At 32.1% G+C, this 6,797-nt stretch overlaps 1 pseudogene; it reads right to left on the bottom strand.

The window, feature by feature from the left end:
* Positions 1 to 2,636: 2,636 nt before the first annotated feature.
* LOC149542985 (kinesin-like protein KIN-7D, mitochondrial) lies at positions 2,637 to 5,641 on the bottom strand (annotated as a pseudogene).
* Positions 5,642 to 6,797: the final 1,156 nt, after the last annotated feature.

Genomic DNA, 6,797 nt, shown 5'->3' with positions numbered 1-6,797 from the left:
CGATTTATAATTAATCAACAATCAATAAAACTATTGTATTTATTATTAACAATACGAAAGTGACGGTAGCTGACTTGGTAATAGTGAGACTGACGTAACGATATTACAACACTAATAATAATAATATACCTATGATAGTACACAAGTTGAAACTTGAAGTGACTACTCAGTAGTTAGTACAGTTGCTAGCCAGTACATGTGCAAATTTCACTTTCAGATTAAACAATTTTTCAGTTTACCACTGAAGATTAGCCAAGACCATTATTATTCATTTTTCTACAAAACAAATAATTTTCCTCTAACATTATTAATTAATTTTTGGCAATGGAAAAAATAGCCATTATTTATTTATCTATCAGCAAAAAAAAAACATTAATTCGCCACATTTAAAATAATTTTTGCTAGGGCAAGAAAAAAATCGCCAACATATAATATTTTATTTCCATATATGGAACAAAAAAATTGCCCTTGACATTAAAATTTTCCTTCCCACAAAATGTTGGTTTTACCAACATTTTAGGCTTTTTTTTTCAAGAGGGTTTTCTTTAAGTTATCATTGAGTATTACAAGGCACTCCTGACGAGATTATCAAGTTGAGTGGAGAAATTTGTGAAGAAGTATGGATCATGGTATGCTAAGTTTCCAAAATTCACCTACATCTGTGTATTAGAAAGTACAACATGCCTAATCAAACTACTAAGGTTTCTACCAAATAGTTGTTGCTAAAGGAAGTTGCACGGCAGTTAGTTATAAATGACAGGAGTCAGAAGCATACAAACAGGCTAGGAATTGAATTTCCACATAGTTTTGACACCAAAGCTTGTCCATTGCTTCTACTAGCAAGTAACAGAGAGAGAATTTAGGCATTGTTCTTTGGAGTTATAGGAAATAAGATCCCATTTTGATCCATATTATCAAATTGAAAGTGCCTATGGAGTAAGATACAAGCACTTAGTGCATATTGAGGATCAGTGATTGAATGCATCTGATGATAATGAAATTAGGAGATCATTTTCCAAGATCTCAATATAATTGATTTGCACAAACATCATATACTCTTCATTGTTGAAAGGAGAAAATATTGCACAAATCTAGAAGGGTATATAAATGATATATTTAGATTGTTTTTGCATTGATTATGGCACATGGAATTAAAATCTCACCAGGACGTTGTAACCTTCAAATGGAAAATTGCGTGTTGATTCGACTTGTCTAAGTATCAAATTTAGCTTCCTCCAGCAACTTCTTTGCAAGAAGATGTAGATTCAAGGCACCGCAAGTAAAGAATCCTTGCACTTTTGAAGCTCAGCTTTAGAGTCCATGGTGCACTTCACTTGTTGAGAAAATCTAGCCCAGGCATTCACTCTGGGATGCCTTGAACGCTACTTTGATCACAAGTTCACAAGCAACAGAGTGTTGAATAGTACAAAAATTCCAAGGAAATGAACACAATTATATATAGATGTGAAAATTCTTTGTAATGTCCCCTTTAGGGATGTACTTGATCTTGATTAGTGTTCTTGTACATAATTGCAATTCAATTTAGAGAGAACTGTAATCAATTAATACCGAACATTAAAATCAAGGATGTAGATCATATATAGATAATTCCTATTGAAAAATATAATATCTTAAATGCACTGAATCCAATTCTTTGCATATTTCCAACAACTAACCATATTAAGAATTTAATGTGAATGACCTATAGGATGCCTAGAGACTGTTCCTCACAATTAAGCCCAAAAGCACAGAAAAACCAACCAAGTTAATTGACCCCTTGGCCCATAAGCTAACCTACTAGATGTTGGTTTTTTAATTGAAGGAAGCCTAGATACTGGTTCTTCACAACTAAAACCAAGTTGTGAGCATTGACTGACCAACCTAGTCATTTTGCCTCATGGGACACTAACTAAGTAAGTTGGGCTAGGTTACTCAATTTGAGAAAATTGGCACTACTGCATCTCCCTACCACATTTCCTCACTAATCTAGATATTATTGCTTGTAGGAGACTAATATTTCTTGAAAGATTGGCAATTTAATTTAATATATAAATTGAGGATTCATAAGAGATTTCCTTAGGAGAGGAAAAAGAGCCACATCGCTTAGGTGTCTCATCTTAAGTAACCCCTGCCCCTTCCTCAGATTGTGGTTCCTTAGAATTGCTATTGTTTATGATTCATTTATAGACAATGATCATTGATACTGTGAAAAGGTGTGTGTATATGCACTATTACAATTATTATTATACTCTAAGATGTATTTCATAATCCTATGTAGATGAGACTATAGATTTAGGATTGTAGCCACAATAATCACAAAAGTTGTTATCTTATCAACCTAGCCATTAGAACCTTTGAAAAACTATGCTAGTTTTACTTCATAAAATAGCACATGGGTTTTCATTTAGCATCTTTATGAGGAATCAAATGATCAAGTGCACACTGCTCAGAATAAAGTGTATGAAAATATTGTTCAAGAAGAGGCCAATGTTAATGATAAGACTGCATAATATTTTATATAAAAATGATTAGGGATTTAGCACATATTGGTCTAGTATAGACACATATAGAAGGATTGGAATTTTTCTTTGAAAAGCAAGCATTTGATAACTATTTCAAAAGTACAAAAAATTCAATTATAGAAAAAGGAAAGAGACCTTAGCTTCACCAAGCTTGGTCAATGCCTCAACATGAAGACTTTGAAGATCTTCTAAAGTAGAAAGTTCTAACCCCTCCAGATCCTCACTCGGCAATAAAGTTAAGTGCATGTCATACTTGATAGCAAGAAAGAACTAAATATTTTTATCTATACTTGATTTTATGTATTACTATAATGATTTAACTGATTTGATTGGTTTAAAGAAAGCATGAAATTACTATAAATTCTCAAGTATCTTCACAATTAGCTATGGAGTTGAAAGAATTTCACCTTGTCATTTAATCCAGTCATGCATATGAGTACAAAATGTAAACACACACATTGTCATCTACATGTTCTATCAAAAAGAGCTTAAAATATATGACCCACATGATATTCTCATATTTCTAACTACATTACCTTCAGTTGAGCAATAAGTGATGTCATTTCCACACCTCACTTCTTTTCAACTTCAAGAGAAGCCTTTAAAAATTCTAATGCATTTGTGTCTTTCTGCTTGCCCACTTTAATATCATCCTCTTGAATTTTTAATCCATCTGCATTACCAACACTATTTCTATCATTTTCAACAACATCAACAATTCTAGTCTCGACATTTTTTACTACCTCTTTCTTCAATTTTGCAACAAGAACCCACATGCTAGCTAAGTCATTCTCCAAATCTATCTCTCTCCTCTTTGCTTCATCAATTTTCTTCTGATATTCTATTTCAACAATATCTTTTTCAGTTGAAGTAGCCTCAAGAGAAATTTCCCTCTCTTTTCTTGCATGCAACCCTCTCTTCATATCCTCTAGATCAAGACTCCATGAATCTACATCATCATGAACCCCATGACCAACCTCAATGTCCTATTTCCATAACATGCTCTCCTAATCCTGGCATCAGAATTCTTATGCTGACTATTGCTAAGACCTTGTTTTACTGAGCCCCTAATAGATAGCGTTTCTTGGGTTGCTACCATTTTTTTGACAGTTTTGAATTTTGGAAAGAAAGATTTGTAACTTCCTTCGCTAGATTCTTGAGCTCAACTACTATAGTTGAGGCAATCTCTTTTGCGTATGATGAATCTTTAACCAACTTCTGACTCTGAATTTGTAGGCTACCATTTTCTTCATTTAGCCTTACATTTTCTTGCATCAATTTGTTAATCTCTGTTGCCTGTACTACAGAAAAGGAAAATATTAGTTGTTTATGCAAGGTTAGCTGGAATCCAAATTAACAATTACTTTAAATTTGCTAGAAAATAATAATAGCTGATGCTTGTATCCTAAAAAAATTAAAGATTCAAGAAAATAGACCCAATATAAAACAAAACAACATTGGAAAATGAATTATATTATAATTGAAGAATCCAAACTACTAAAATTTAGTCCATCTGCACAAACTTGCTTGGAGCACAATTGGAAGTATTTGTAACATAAATATTTCAAGCTCATGTATTGCATTGCAATTGCATATAGTGTCTTTCAGTTGACTTTTCAAAATAGAATTTGGAATGAGGAAATAAAGTGTGGTATAGTTTTAAAGAAAATCATAGTGCTACTTGCATATCCTCATTAAATCAAACCTCAATTATCCTAAAAATAATGTAACAAATCAACATAAAGTAAAATAAAGTAAAAATTTTTATATTTGTGCATTTGGCGAAAGGTTTTGTCATTATTTATTAGAAAAGGAACATATATTTATGTAGTATGGTGTTAATGCTTGAGACCAATTAAACAAGAAAAAAAATAGAGCTACATATGAGCCATGATCTCATTGGCTCAAATTCAAAAAATCAAATGATAAAGATAAGTATCAATTCAATTTGGAATAAGTTGGTCCTTCCATTCTACAATATAGACAATGCACTTCTAGTACCTATTATACCTGTCATAATTAAAAGACACTTTTGCATCTTGAGGAAAAGGCTTGGGCAACATCATCATGCAAGCCTTTGCCAAGAGGCACAAACATGAAGAACATGCAATGAATAAGGCCTTTGGGATGGCTCAAATATATTTATATCTTACATAAATGATGGAAGAATCAAGACCTTAAGATATTTGGTATACCTGTCAAAATTAAAATACACCTTTGCATTAGAATGGCAAAGGCCTGGGCAACATTATCATACAAACTTTTATCAATAGGTCTAAACTCGAAGAGCATGTAAAGAATGAGGCTTTTGGAATGGTTCTTAATTTATCTAGATGTGATCTTAATGATGTTAGTGTAATAGAAAAGAACCAAGCATGCATACTCAACAATTGTGCATAGATAACCTTTTAAGTAGGTTTCAAGCATGAATAAATAGAACCATAGCTTAAAATTGTTGTCTTAATGCATTTTTATAGGTTATGTGGTCCTTAGATCCTTCTATGAGAGAATAGGTTGTATGCATTGATATATGGTTGCAATGTCTTTGAGGGGCTCTCCAGTTAAGTGATTTGAAATCATGCTGCATTCTTATAGCAATTATCTTTTGCCCAAAAGATGAATCCTTATGTGATATGTGATAAAGCCTCAAACCTACATTGCATGAGGGATATACTTCAAAACATAATCAAGTAGCATCTAAAATGCTAGTTTTCCCATTTAGGTGTGACAAGTAGATATAGGTCTTTTGGCAAAGGTGGACTACTTATTGTAGCATACGTTCCTAACATCCTATCAAGTTGGTTACAACTTGTGAGCACTCTAATTAAGTTGCCATACTTAAATGTATCCATGTCATTCATTATTGATCAGATGAACAAATATAAGCCTGAGATTTGACTAGCTCCAACAATTGAGATTTAAGTTTGTAAATTATTTGCTTCAAAGAACTAATCTATAAAAATACACACACAAATCTTTCAGAAACTTGTCAAATTAGTTGAAGCATCTAAAATTTTCAAGGCTCAAATATAAATTATAATTACCCCATCTTCACCAAAAATTTTTTTGTACTGATGAGCAGGAATATCTGGAAGATTTATAGGAATTGCATTCTTCATAGATACTAAGATAAGCTTTGTTAGCCTATAGATTCTACTCATAAGTGCTGCCTTAGCTTTCTCCTCTTCTTCTAACCTTGACTACATTTTAACTTGGCCAACTTCAAGCTATTCATAGTGTACAACTCTTAGACTCATTAAAAATAGAGTATAACTACCTAAAAGGCTAAATATATATAGGTGCAATGAGATAATTCAATATTTTCTAAATTTTTTCACTATATGAGCCATGAATAAGAACTTCAAAATAGATTAACTACAAAAAAGGGGGGGGGAACATAATTTGTAATGATTGACTACCATTAAAAAAAACATTCAAATTGGATCATAGAAATGTAACTCAAAAATGCAATACACAAGACATCCCAATGTCAGGGAGAAAGTAATAAATTGGTTAGAGGAAAGGACCTATTGCCTTACTATCATAAGCTCCTTCTGACTAGTTGTCACAATAATATCCCTCCTTAATTGATCAAGTTCATCCTTCAAACTCAAAATTTCCTTTTGGTACTTTTTTATCAATGACTTTTCATTAATGATCTACATAGGCAAGCAAAGCCTCAACTTTATACACAAAAGAAATATCAAAGTACAAGAATTTCCAAAGTCTTATATGTTAATCTAGTACCTAGATTTGCCATTTTTTAAGTAATGGAAATACAAACCCTATTTGGTGCAGCACGAATTTCAACTTGTTGGGCTCTTTGAGAAAACTTTAAAGTGTCGTGAGTCTCCTCGATATCACTAGATGCTAGTGTGATTGTATATATAAGCTGTAAACATCATATTTTTCATACATTAACTAATGAGGTCAGTCACACCAATGCCTATTTAAGAAACCGAGAAGTATACTGCAAAAGAATGCAATACATACAAATAACTTTTGTATTTATGCACTTCAAAAAAAAAAACCTTTATTCCTTAGAGAATATAATTTCCATTTCATTCCCCTTGGATATATGTTTAAGAATGATTTGGTAGAAGAAAACAATAAAACAACTCATAGTATACATTATAGGAAACAAAAATAATTACCCTGTACTCATGATGTACATTTGATTTTGTATCATGGAAAGCTTGCTTCAAATCTAAAATTGGACAACTTTTCACACATGCCTACAATTTGAATAAAATGACTTCTAATAACATGATGAGA

Source organism: Cupressus sempervirens, chromosome 8, assembly GCF_028749045.1.
Source record: "Cupressus sempervirens isolate cs-2001-9-10 chromosome 8, ASM2874904v1, whole genome shotgun sequence".
Lineage (NCBI taxonomy): Eukaryota > Viridiplantae > Streptophyta > Pinopsida > Cupressales > Cupressaceae > Cupressus > Cupressus sempervirens.
The sequence above is the reverse complement of the archived record's forward strand: the minus strand, read 5'-3'. Positions and strand labels throughout refer to the sequence as shown.